Raw genomic sequence first — 12,013 nt, 5'->3', positions numbered from 1 at the left:
GTTTATGACTTTCTCACGCTGGTGTTCGAACGCCACATGGTGGAGCGCTGAAGAAACGGAGCAGAGCCTGGAAGCAGCAGCTCAGGAGAACAAATCCGAACAAAATATAAACATCGATAAAAATCTGAAGGTTAAACTCTGATTTCTGACTTAAATTTTTATTTTCTTTTTGCAAAAGTTTGGAATCATCTCACAAGATGTAGATATGAATTATTTATTTTGCTAATTTGTTTGTTTATTTATTTAAACTGCAAGTTTCATTAACCAGTAAAAAATAATTACGATGATGAAAATAAAAATAAAAAAAACACGATAAAAATTCTAATTACATTTCTATAATAAATTATAACTATTATTTTTATTATGCTTGGATTTTTTTTTTTTTTTAATGAAATTATTTTTTATTGTTATTATTAAACAAAATGTGCTGCATGATATCTCATGTCGTCACTGTATATCTATCAATCACCCGGGTTCAACCCTTAACCCTAAAATTTAAACATAAAGATACTTAGGAATAAAATAAAAATAAATAATGACTATTTTAAAGAATGTGTGGCTCAGAACAGAAGAGACTGAAGACATCTTTGGAGAAATGAAGCTTTAGGTTGAAACAGCGCTCTATAAACTTGGTACTGTTAGTAGTTTAGGCCAATTTGTGTTTTTTTTTTCTCCTCAGAATTCATGCTAACTGTACATTTCTCTCCAGTGAGGAGCAGTAAAGCAGTCATGAGCTGGACGTTCAGAAGTTGAGCTCAGGTAGCTTTCGAAGCTTAACAGAGAACCTTTATGAGCTAAAGACAAGCGTGTGTTAGTCAAAGCTGCTGAGATAAAACCTAAAACCAACCAAGAACACGTCCAGGTATGAAGATTCTCCAGAGCGAAGGCTTTAACATCACGTAGACATACCTTCAACACGTCTCCATGCCTCCACGTGTCACAGAAGAAATCCATCCACAATATGCGTGCTGTCCATGTGTAGTGTGTGTGTGTAGTGTGTGTTTGTGTAAGCACAAAAAATATTCCAATTAGAAGCAGGAAGAAGGTCACGTCAGCTCTGCTGCTCCCTGATAGTCCTGAAGCCACTGTTCCTCTGTCCCTGACTGTAACACTAGCTCTAACTGAGCCTCACACACACACACACACACAAACAGAAACCCTTCCCCCATGGCTTCATGTCCCCTCCCTCTTTTCAGCCATTTGCTCAGAGAGGCTCAGAGAGAAGTTCCCAGAAGACTCATTCATCTTAGACCTTGCTGGACCCCCGGGGTGACAGATGCTCCTGTGTGTGTGTGTGTGTGTGTGTGTGAGGAGGGGTGGATGAAGAGGTTGATACTCCTGAGGGGAACAGGGACGTGCGCCACACACGCGCTGCTCTCACTCCACGCTCTCCTGCCACGTGCACCACACAGATGCCCTGCTGTTGCTGTGACACTGGAGATGATCAGTGTGTGTGTGTGTATTCATGCACTCGCAGATGGAGGGATGCGAACTCAACCACTCCCAGGTTTTATTGGGCCCAATCTGAGGAATGCAGGGCCAGACCTTGCATTTTGGCTCTTGGCCTTGCCTTGTGTACACACACATACACACACACTCTTTCATTCACCTGAACAAATCCCTTTACCTGGGGATTGGTAATTCATTTAGAATCTCAGCTCATGTTGGATACATAATCACAAGCAGGACATCAGGCATAATCAAACAGGAAGTCAGAAGAAATCCACCACAGGAAGTCCTCCTTAAAGCAACTTCCTGTCTCTCAGGAGGGACCGTCCTAATCCTCATGTGGCATAAAGAAGGTGTCAGAACAGCGGTTAAAACTCTAGCTAGTGAAACGATTTAATCATTTAAAAATATTTTTACATTCATTTTAAACCCTTTTTTTGTGATTATTATATTTTATAAAATATATAAAAATATATAACCGGTTGCCATAACAACAAAATCTCATACAGTCAGTCTGTGAACCAATCACTGATGATGATGTGGTGACTGGACACCTACACGCTAGCTGACACAGACCTAGCTAATACCAACTACCTGGTGGTTGTCATGGCAACACTCCATCTGATTAAAGGTTAAAGGTTTGACGCAGTAACAGGTACCAGCTAATCTAGCAAGCAAGCTGCTTTACACCAAACTAGCTCAATCTGGTTATGAAATGATGCTGGTTGCCAGGGTAACACAGAAATATACACTTTGGCTGCTTCTCAATCAAGTCAAATAGTTAATTTACTACAACTTTATCTAGTTCAAGTAACAAACAAATGGTCACCGTGGCAACCCTGTATTTCAGCCACCCATCCAATAAGCAAATTAGTAAAACAACACGGTGATGTGAGAACCGTAAATGCTACATGCTAATCTGCTTATACAAGCTGCTTATCTTACAGCTAGCTAACGTTAAGAATGAGCAGACGGTGGTTGTCATGGTGATGTCATACATTCGTTTCTAACTAATTTTGGTGCTGTGAGATAAACTGGCTGATGTAAAATCCAGACGCTGATGCTTCTTTCCTAGCGGTTAATTAGTCAGCTAGTTAAGCTTAGCGATGGTGGCAATATTCAATTTCAATAAAAACAATTTCGTTTAGCATTTTTAAGCTAATGTGAGTGATTAACACTTGCTGGTTGTCATAGTGCCATTAAAAAAAAATGTAGTCTGTTAGATAAATGAAGTTCCTGACACTAAAATTAGCTAGCATTCTAGCCATTAACTATCTGGATAGAAACGCTAGAGGTCTTAGCGATGTACAGCTGGTGGTTGTCATGGTAACATTATGTCTTAAGACTTTGGCTGCTGTTATTATTTTGAGATGTTGTGACACTGATGACTGATGATAGTTTACTGGTTTTAGAGTTAGAGACTACCTAACACTAGTGATATTAGCTGATTAGTGTACCAGCTGCTAGTTCACACAATGCTGTGCTAACATCACAACCCAAAACAAGAGTGCGACTCAATGTCTGAGACTCCTAATGAAGACGAGTCATGGGACAAAAATCCCAACCTTTAATGACACGGAATTCCGGTCTGAGGACATGCCTCCTGCTGCTGCTATCATATCACACACACACACACACACACACACACACAGATACACTGACAAACAAGGCAGGCTAATCAGATTTAATCATGACAGGCTGGACTCTGTTGTGACTGTGGCTCATCACACACACACACACACACACACACACACACACACACACACACACACACACACACACACACACACACTTGGTTAATCATCACTGGTGGCCTTGTGCACTGTGTGTGTGTGTGTGTTTGTGTGTGTGTGTGTGTGTGTGGGGGGGGGGGGGGGGCATTGGGAGGGATGGGGTAATGAGTCCTTGTTGTCTGAACCGTGCACTGTGTCTGTCAAAGCCACTAAGAATTTGCCGAGCAAACAACAAAACACTCTGTTCAACCCACACAGTCAGTCTCACAGTCAACACACACACACACACACACACACACACACACACACACAGTTTCATTTAAAGTATTCAGAAGGTGCTGAGGTTGCCTGAAGTGATGTTGCGTAATGAAGCAAAACTTTCTTTCAGTGCTGAGTGTAAATCGATGAAATACTGAGTGTGGGTGTGTGTGTGTGTGTGTGTGTGTGTGGTGTGTTTAAAGGAATGGGATCTGGTTTGGAAAGTATGGTAATCGAAGGAGCACAAAGCTTCCAGATGAGCTGGAATTACAGCATTAATGAGCCTGAGGGGGGTGGGGCACATGTGTGTGTGTGTGTAAGGGGGTAGTTGTTGGGGTAGGTGGGGCAAATGAGAGGGGGTTAATTGTCGAGGCTGCCTGCCATACAGGTTCAGCAATTTGGACTCGGGTGAGAAGAACTATACGGTCTGATTAAAGCAACTGTGGAGGATTTTCTCTGTTTATTCAGAGCCAGTTTTCAGGGTTTAGGTACACAAGTTAGTTTAGGACACCTCAGTGCTACTCGCTAACTAACTAATAATAATAATAATAATAATAATAATAATAAAGATAAATTAAAGAGAATAAATACAGATGATCTCAGATTGATGCAGTTGATGCTTTTAATATTGTTTGTAATTTTGAGCTGTTTTTGTGTTTTTATAACAATATATCTTTATTTATTTATTTATTTTTAAATCTAATAATAATATCAATTCACAAATAAAATGGTTAATTAATATTTTTAATTGTTAATTATTTGAAAATAATTAAAATACATGGATTAATTCATCAATATGAGACATTTATTTCTTAAATAATAAACAGCATTTTGTTTATTTATATTATATTAGCTATACTGGACTCTTTAACTGGACTCTATTTAAACAGAGAAACAGAGAAAGCTGAGGTTTCCTTTAAGCTCAAAGAGTTTTTCTGTAAAACAAAAGTGTGGGTCAGTGAGTGGACCGGCCTCTAGGCCATCTATCTATCCATCTATCCTTCATCCTTTCTCCCTGTGCACACAAAGGGAAGTGTCCCTGCATGAGAAATGATGCGATAGGTGACAGAAACTCGTCTCTCCATCTGTCAGTGCACCGCTTTGTCCTACACACTGCTTCCTCTCGCTCTTCTCTCTTCTGTCTCTCTTCCTCTCAATGTTAAAACAGCCCTCAGGTGCAGACACACATGCAGTCGGACCAACTCACAGCTTCAGAGATCTCGACTCATTAAACAATCAGGTTTTGTGAAGCTTCCATCTGAACAGAAAACTTTACCATAATCTGATTCATGTCATTTAGTCCACAGTTAATTAAACACGATGAGCTCGTGATGTGGACTCACATCTTAACCTACAGCTAAAGACCTCATAAAGAAATCATTTTATTTCTCATTTATTATTTATATACTTGGTCTTAAACTAACCTCGGGGTCATGCATCAGGATGAAGATGAAGCTTTAAAAATGTTTAAGGGGAAAAATCCGTTGGCTTGAAGCAAACTTTAATTCAGGTTTATGGACTTGAATAAAGATGCAGAAAATAAAGGCACATTCATCTAACGTTTATCTAACATTTATATAATATTTACCCAACATTATCTAATGTTATTTAACACTTATCTAAAATGTATTTAGGATTTATCTCACGTTTCTCATCAGGGAAGTGCGATCACTAAAAGAGAAGAATATTCCACCTGTTTTTGAAGCTTTTATGGATTTCAAGCTTCAGACGTTTTCTGATTTTCTGATTTTTTTTCTAGATATAAAAGCTTTAAATGAGAAACAATCAACATCATAAAACGAGTAAAACACATCTGGAAATAGGTTTAATAGTGTTAAATGTGAGATATTACATTTATCTACACACACACTGGTTAAGACCTTGTTGTTGTTGTTGTTGTTGTTGTTGTTGTTGTTGTTTTGCAGCAATGGTGAATTTAAATTTGATTGTTTCTTGTGTCCCACATTGTGACACATTTCAGTGCTGATTTACTGTTACTAATGTCTAATGTCCAAAACTAATGTCAGTTTTTTATGGATATGGACACACACACACACACACACACACACACACACACACACACACACACACACACACACACACATTTGAGGATGACGTCCTTAAAGAAATGTGATTTTAATGTTTGGACAAATGAGTATCAGCTGTGTGGGAGGAGAAGAGAGGTGTTTAAACGGCACGATTCACACAACCGGCGCAAGAAACAACAAATCTGCTGAAACACACACACACTCACACACACACACACACACACACACACACACACACACTCACACACACACACACACACACACACACACACACACACACTGCCTTGGAGATGTCAGTGTGGCAGGACTGGTGCTGGGACCCTCATTTGCCTATTAAAGAGCCACACACACACACACACACACACACACACACACACACACACACACACATACACACACACAGGGCACATGCTGGGGTGCTGAAGTGCAAATTATTTTTAAAAGGAGGGGCAAATGAGCTTAGAGGAGGGAGGAGATCAGAAGAGAGAGAGAGAGAGAGAAAGAGAGAGAGAGAGAGAGAGCCTGGAGGAGAGGATTAGCCCCCATGGAGTATAAAGGGAGGGGGTGTCAGGGGCAGTTGGAAGAGGGGGCAGTTAGGGTTAGTCAGGGTTTAAGGGGGAACAAAAGGAGGGCATTTGGGCAGATGAAGAAGTCATCATCATTAAGCCACGGGAAGTTTAGGGTCCAGTTATAAACCTTAGGGGCTGGGAGGTGTGTGTGTGTGTGTGTGTGTGTGTGTTGGTAGAGTCAATTCATTAAAGGTCACAAGCGGTCTTTGTGTGAGTGCAGCACTGACCTTGCCGTGCTCTCACGCCTTTTAACCTTCAACCGAATCCTGCAGAGGGACAAAAGGTCAGAAGCAGTTAATAACAAGAAGAGTGCTGAGCTGATCTTAATGTAGCCTAGTGGATCTTTATGTAGCTTAGAGGATCATAATGTAGCCTAGTGGATCTTAATGTAGCCTAGTGGATCTTAATGTAGCCTAGTGGATCATAATGTAGCCTAGTGGATCTTAACGTACGCTAGAGGATCTTAACGTATGCTAGAGCATCTTACTATAAACTAGTAGATCTTAATGTAGCTTAGAGGATCTTAATGTAGCTTAGAGGATCTTAATGTAGCCTAGTGGATCTTAATGTAGCCTAGTGGATCTTAATGTAGCCTAGAGGATCTTAATGTAGCCTAGTGGATCTTAATGTAGCTTAGAGGATCATAATGTAGCCTAGTGTATCTTAATGTAGCCTAGTGGATCTTAATGTAGCTAAAAGGATCTTAATGTAGCTTAGAGGATCTTAATGTAGCCTAGTGGATCTTAATGTAGCTTAGAGGGTCATAATGTAGCCGAGTGGATCTTAATGTAGCCTAGTGGATCTTAATGTAGCTAAGAGGATCTTAATGTAGCCTAGTGGATCTTAATGTAGCCTAGAGGATCTTAGTGTAGCCTAGTGGATCTTAATGTAGCTAAGAGGATCTTAATGTAGCCTAGTGGATCTTAATGTAGCCTAGAGGATCTTAATGTAGCCTAGTGGATCTTAATGTAGCTTAGAGGATCATAATGTAGCCTAGTGGATCTTAATGTAGCTTAGAGGAGCTTAATGTAGCTTAGAGGATCTTAATGTAGCCTAGTGGATCTTAATGTAGCTTAGAGGATCTTAATATAGCTTAGAGGATCTTAATGTAGCCTAGTGGATCTTAATGTAGCCTAGTGGATCTTAATGTAGCTTAGAGGATCATAATGTAGCCTAGAGGATCTTAATGTAGCCTAGAGGATCTTAACGTATGCTAGAGGATCTTAACATAAACTAGTAGATCGTAACGTAGCTGAGAGGATCTTAATGTATCCTAGAGGATCTTAATGTAGCTTAGAGGATCATAATATAGGCTAGAGAATCTTAATGTAGGCTAGATGATCTTAACATAAACTACTGGACCTTAACGTAGCCTAGAGGATCTTAATGTAGCCTAGTGGATCTTAATGTAGCCTAGAGGATCTTAATGTAGCCTAGTGGATCTTAATGTAGCTTAGAGGATCTTAATGTAGCCTAGTGGATCTTAACGTATGCTAGAGGATCTTATTATAAACTAGTAGATCGTATCGTAGCTTAGAGGATCTTAATGTAGCCTAGAGGATCTTAATGTAGCCTAGTGGATCTTAATGTAGCCTATTGGATCTTAATGTAGCCTAGTGGATCTTAATGTAGCCTAGAGGATCTTAATGTAGCCTAGTGGATCTTAATGTAGCCTAGTGGATCTTAATGTAGCCTAGAGGATCTTAATGTAGCCTAGTGGATCTTAACGTACGCTAGAGGATCTTAACATAAACTAGTAGATCATGACGTAGCTTAGAGGATCATAATGTAGCCTAGAGAATGTTAACATAGGCTAGAGAATATTAACATAGCCTAGAGGATCTTAACCTAGCCTAGCAGATCTTAACCTAGCCTAGCCTAACTGTATTACCCTATTGTATCTCATCATACTGTATAGAGACTTATTGTGTCTTATATTTGTGTATTATATAGTATGTTAGCATAATGTATCAGATCTTAACGTATTGCATCACAGCGTATGGCGTCTTATTCTACAGTGTGTTGTGTTCTGTATCAGACTCAAGTGTCTCATGATGCAGTATAATGATAAACCTGTGTTATGGAGTCGTCATGGCATAATGTATCATATCATTTCAGCTCTACATTATCACATCACATAATATCACATCATATCGTATCATTTCTGTGTTGTTGTTGTTGTTGTTTACTGTTCAATCCACACAATCTTTTATCTCTGTCTAATGAAAACCTAACAAACAGCTTTGTGTAGATGGAGCGAAACCTTCTATGACCCTTTATTCAGGGTTTTTTTTGGGTTGTTCTAATAAAGCAGTGAAGGCAGAAACAATATGAAGTCAGTTATGTGTTTTGTTTTGTAGTAAACCAAATATTTGAAGATATATTTGATCAATTGCTTTGTACTGATAACGTTTTAGCACCATTTAACACACACACACACGAAATCTCCAAAAATAACAAAAAGTTAAGGTAATAAACGGAATAAATAAAAGGCAAAGAAAACTCCATCTGGGAGAAGAATGGGGAGAGACGAAGCATTTGCGAGTCACAATGCGACGTGAGCAGCAATAAAGCTGAAGACCTGAGGATGAACCCGAGTTTGCATTTTACAACGCCAAAGCCAGTTGTGCCCAAATTCAGCCTTTATCTAAACAGGGGGCAAAAGTGCAGTCGTGTTTCGTATGGCCTGGTGTTCATTTGTGTAATTACGCAATAAACTGACAGCTGAGGGGAGAAAGATCGCTGAGGTTTTTGGTGTAGTTCAAACATCTGATGGTTCGATGTGTGAAAACATCTGGCTTTAACACACACTCTCACACACAAACTCACACAATGGACCTGACCTGCTCTTGTCCTGCAGAATAAATGGTTGTGATTGGTTGAAAAGGTCGGTATTATCACAACAGCTCTTATCAGCTGAGCAGAGGAGCAGAAAGGTCAACACACACTTCCTGCCAGAGATCCACCTCTTCCCACTGCACCATCCATCATCATTCAGGCACGAAATGACGGCAGAGAAGTCTTCGCTCTCCACACACACACACACACACACACACACACACACACACACACACACACACATGCAGAGGGGCAACAAATTAAAGGCAACAAAGGGACGTAGCAAATGGGGTCGGAATCAGGGGTAAAGTTTGCGTGTCTTGATATTAACTCATAGCAATCATCGCCAAAATGGTGGAGAGTGGTGGTGTTTGATGGTGTATGATGATGTTTTAAGGTGTTTTGTTGGACAGTGGTGGTGTTTGATGGTGAATGATGATGTTTTAAGGTGTTTTGTTGGACAGTGGTGGTGTTTGATGGTGAATGATGATGTTTTAAGGTGTTTTGTTGGACAGTGGTGGTGTTTGATGGTGTATGATGATGTTCTAAGGTGTTTTGGTGGACAGTGGTGGTGTTTGATGGTGTATGATGATGTTTTAAGGTGTTTTGGTGGACAGTGGTGGTGTTTGATGGTGTATGATGATGTTTTAAGGTGTTTTGGTGGACAGTGGTGGTGTTTAATGGCCAGTAAAGATGTTTGAAGTTGTTTGAAGTGCAGTGCTGTTGTATGATAGTGAATAATGATGTTTTAAGATACTACATTTGGTGGACAGTGTTGGTGTTGGTTACTTGTTTGATGTTTACTTGGTATTTGTCAGATAATGTTATTGTTTTGTGGCATTTAATAGAATTACCTTTCAGAAATGCTATATTTATATGACATCATCATAGACAAATAACTACCTTATTAGTTCCACATTCCACAGATGGAGAATGTTGGTGTTTTATAGTGTTTGGTGAGGTGTTATGGTGTTTATTTCAAAACATTCAGAGCTTGATGGAGAATGATGGGGTATAGTAAAAAAATGCTGGTGTTTTATATTTGAGATAAATTGAGATATTGCTGTCATATCATCAACTCTTTAATTGATCGCCACCTCTCAGCATGAACACGGAATGTGAAGGCTAATGGAGAAGGAAATGGAAGACTCTAATGAAAAGATGAAGAAAAAGACACCTTCAGCCGACGAGTGATGGACAGACAATGAGGATCTTTCATGCACAGAGGAAACCCCCCCTCCTCCCTGCTTCCCACAACTTCCTAACTGAGCGCTCAACCAGATCCATCACCCATCCCTCTGCTCCTGCCCCTGGGCTCAGTCATGTGTGTGTGTGTGTGTCCTGCACTGATTAACCAGGTCCTGTTGCCCCTGGCGATGATGCTCCACATTTTAAATCCCTTCAAGAAACCTCAGCTCTTCCTCTTTTGTCTTAAATGCCACAATGGTGGGATTGACACAGGGCTCATTCTCATGCGCATGGAAAAGTGACAGTTGAATTAAAAGACACCGACTTTTTCGTCTTCATCTTGACGGAGCCTTTTAGGAGAGAATTACAGAGAATGAGACTCTACTTTATTCCTGACCTGACCATGCTCTGTGTAGGGACAAGCCCCAGGGTGGTGTTAATGACTGATGAACACTAACTCCTGAGTAGCGACTGAGCAAAAACCAGAAGACCAGAACACTGATACTGCAGAACACCTTCACACCAGCATGTAATCATCTTCTTCAAGAAAACATCACACTTTTTTTTTTTTTTTTTTTTTACGTTAACTATTTTGAAATTCATGGAAATCTCACAGAAAGTGAGAAGATTAAAGTCCCACCACTTTACACTCAATTCATTACACACTGAAATAAAAACACTGCTGAAAACAACAGTTTATCTTGTGTACTAAAACTCAGGAATGTTCTCCTTCATTCACGCTGATTTATTAACCAAACACCTTAAAGCTAACCGGTGACATGACAGTGTTTTATGTGACTGTATTCAGTGAAGAAAGTTTGCAGTGAATGTTGACATTGTGTATGTGTGATGGACAGGAAGAGGGTTTAATGGTGCTGGATGGTGATTAATGGTGTTTTCAGAATCATTCAGAATTATTTGGATGATAGTTGATGGAGAATGTTGGTGTTTAATAGAAAGGGTAGGTGTTGGATGGAGAAAGATTTTGGTGTTTGATGGTGAATGTTGGTGTTTAATAGACAGTGTTATTTTTGGATGATGAACTTTGGTGTTTTTTAGACATGCTGGTGTTTGATGGAAATGGTGTTTAATAGTGAATGTTGGTGTTTGAGAGCGAAAGGTAACTTTAAAGAATGTTGGTGTTTAATTAACATGTTGGTGTTTGAGAGAGAAAGGTAACGTTGGTGAGTGTTGAGGTTTCATAGAAAGGGTAGGTGTTGGATAGAGAAATGTAATGATGGTGGATGTTGGAGTGTGAAGGAAATGGTTTCTGGTGGTGAATGTTGGTGTTTAATACACAAAGCTGGTATTTGATGGTCAATAGTAGGGATGATTTGATGATTTGACTCCTGATGTTTGGTAATGGTTTGTGGTGAACGTTGGAGTTTTATGGAGAATGTCGGTATTAAATTTTGTTTATTACATGGTGATGGTGTTGATAGAGTCGACACTGATGGAGAAATTACACTTTGCGGTTCTGCTGATTTTCAGGAACAGAAAAAGTGTGTGTGTTTTACATGAGGTTTATCTGAGGACTGCTGACCTCCAGGACCCCCACAGCTCTTTTTCTCTCTCTCTCTCTCTCTCTCTGGTAAATATTTGTCCTGTCTCTTATCTGGAGAAGAACCAAATACACAGCATCCGCTGGGTCTTAAAGAACATCGGTTAAACCACACAGATACAAAATGCACCCTTCAACATTATCATGATCTATCTGAGGAACGTCCTGTTTTATGGTAGACTTATGGTAGACGTGTGTTTGTCCCTGTGGTGATGATCTTACACTGAATTTTAGTGTTGAAGAGAAATCTGAGCTGATTTTTAGATGAACAAACACTCAGAGCATCTCAGCGAGCAGAAATGGGTTCGATATCAACATTTACTCTGAATGTTTCTATGAAAAACAGTATTGTAGAGAAAAAGAGAAATA

General features: G+C 39.7%; 1 protein-coding gene across 2 annotated transcripts in view; it reads right to left on the bottom strand.

Annotated features, from left to right (window-relative positions):
- Positions 1-1,135, bottom strand: part of greb1l (GREB1 like retinoic acid receptor coactivator) — a 29,426-nt gene extending 28,291 nt beyond the window's left edge. For both annotated transcript variants that reach the window (XM_060875340.1, XM_060875341.1), the window contains exon 1: positions 906-1,135. The gene's annotated coding sequence lies outside the window, so the exon portion shown is untranslated. The remainder of the gene's footprint in view (positions 1-905) is intronic.
- Between the last annotated feature and the right edge of the window lie 10,878 nt (positions 1,136-12,013).

The sequence above is a fragment of the Tachysurus vachellii genome, chromosome 7, assembly GCF_030014155.1.
Source record: "Tachysurus vachellii isolate PV-2020 chromosome 7, HZAU_Pvac_v1, whole genome shotgun sequence".
Taxonomy (NCBI): domain Eukaryota; kingdom Metazoa; phylum Chordata; class Actinopteri; order Siluriformes; family Bagridae; genus Tachysurus; species Tachysurus vachellii.
This window is presented reverse-complemented; position numbering and strand designations above follow the sequence as displayed.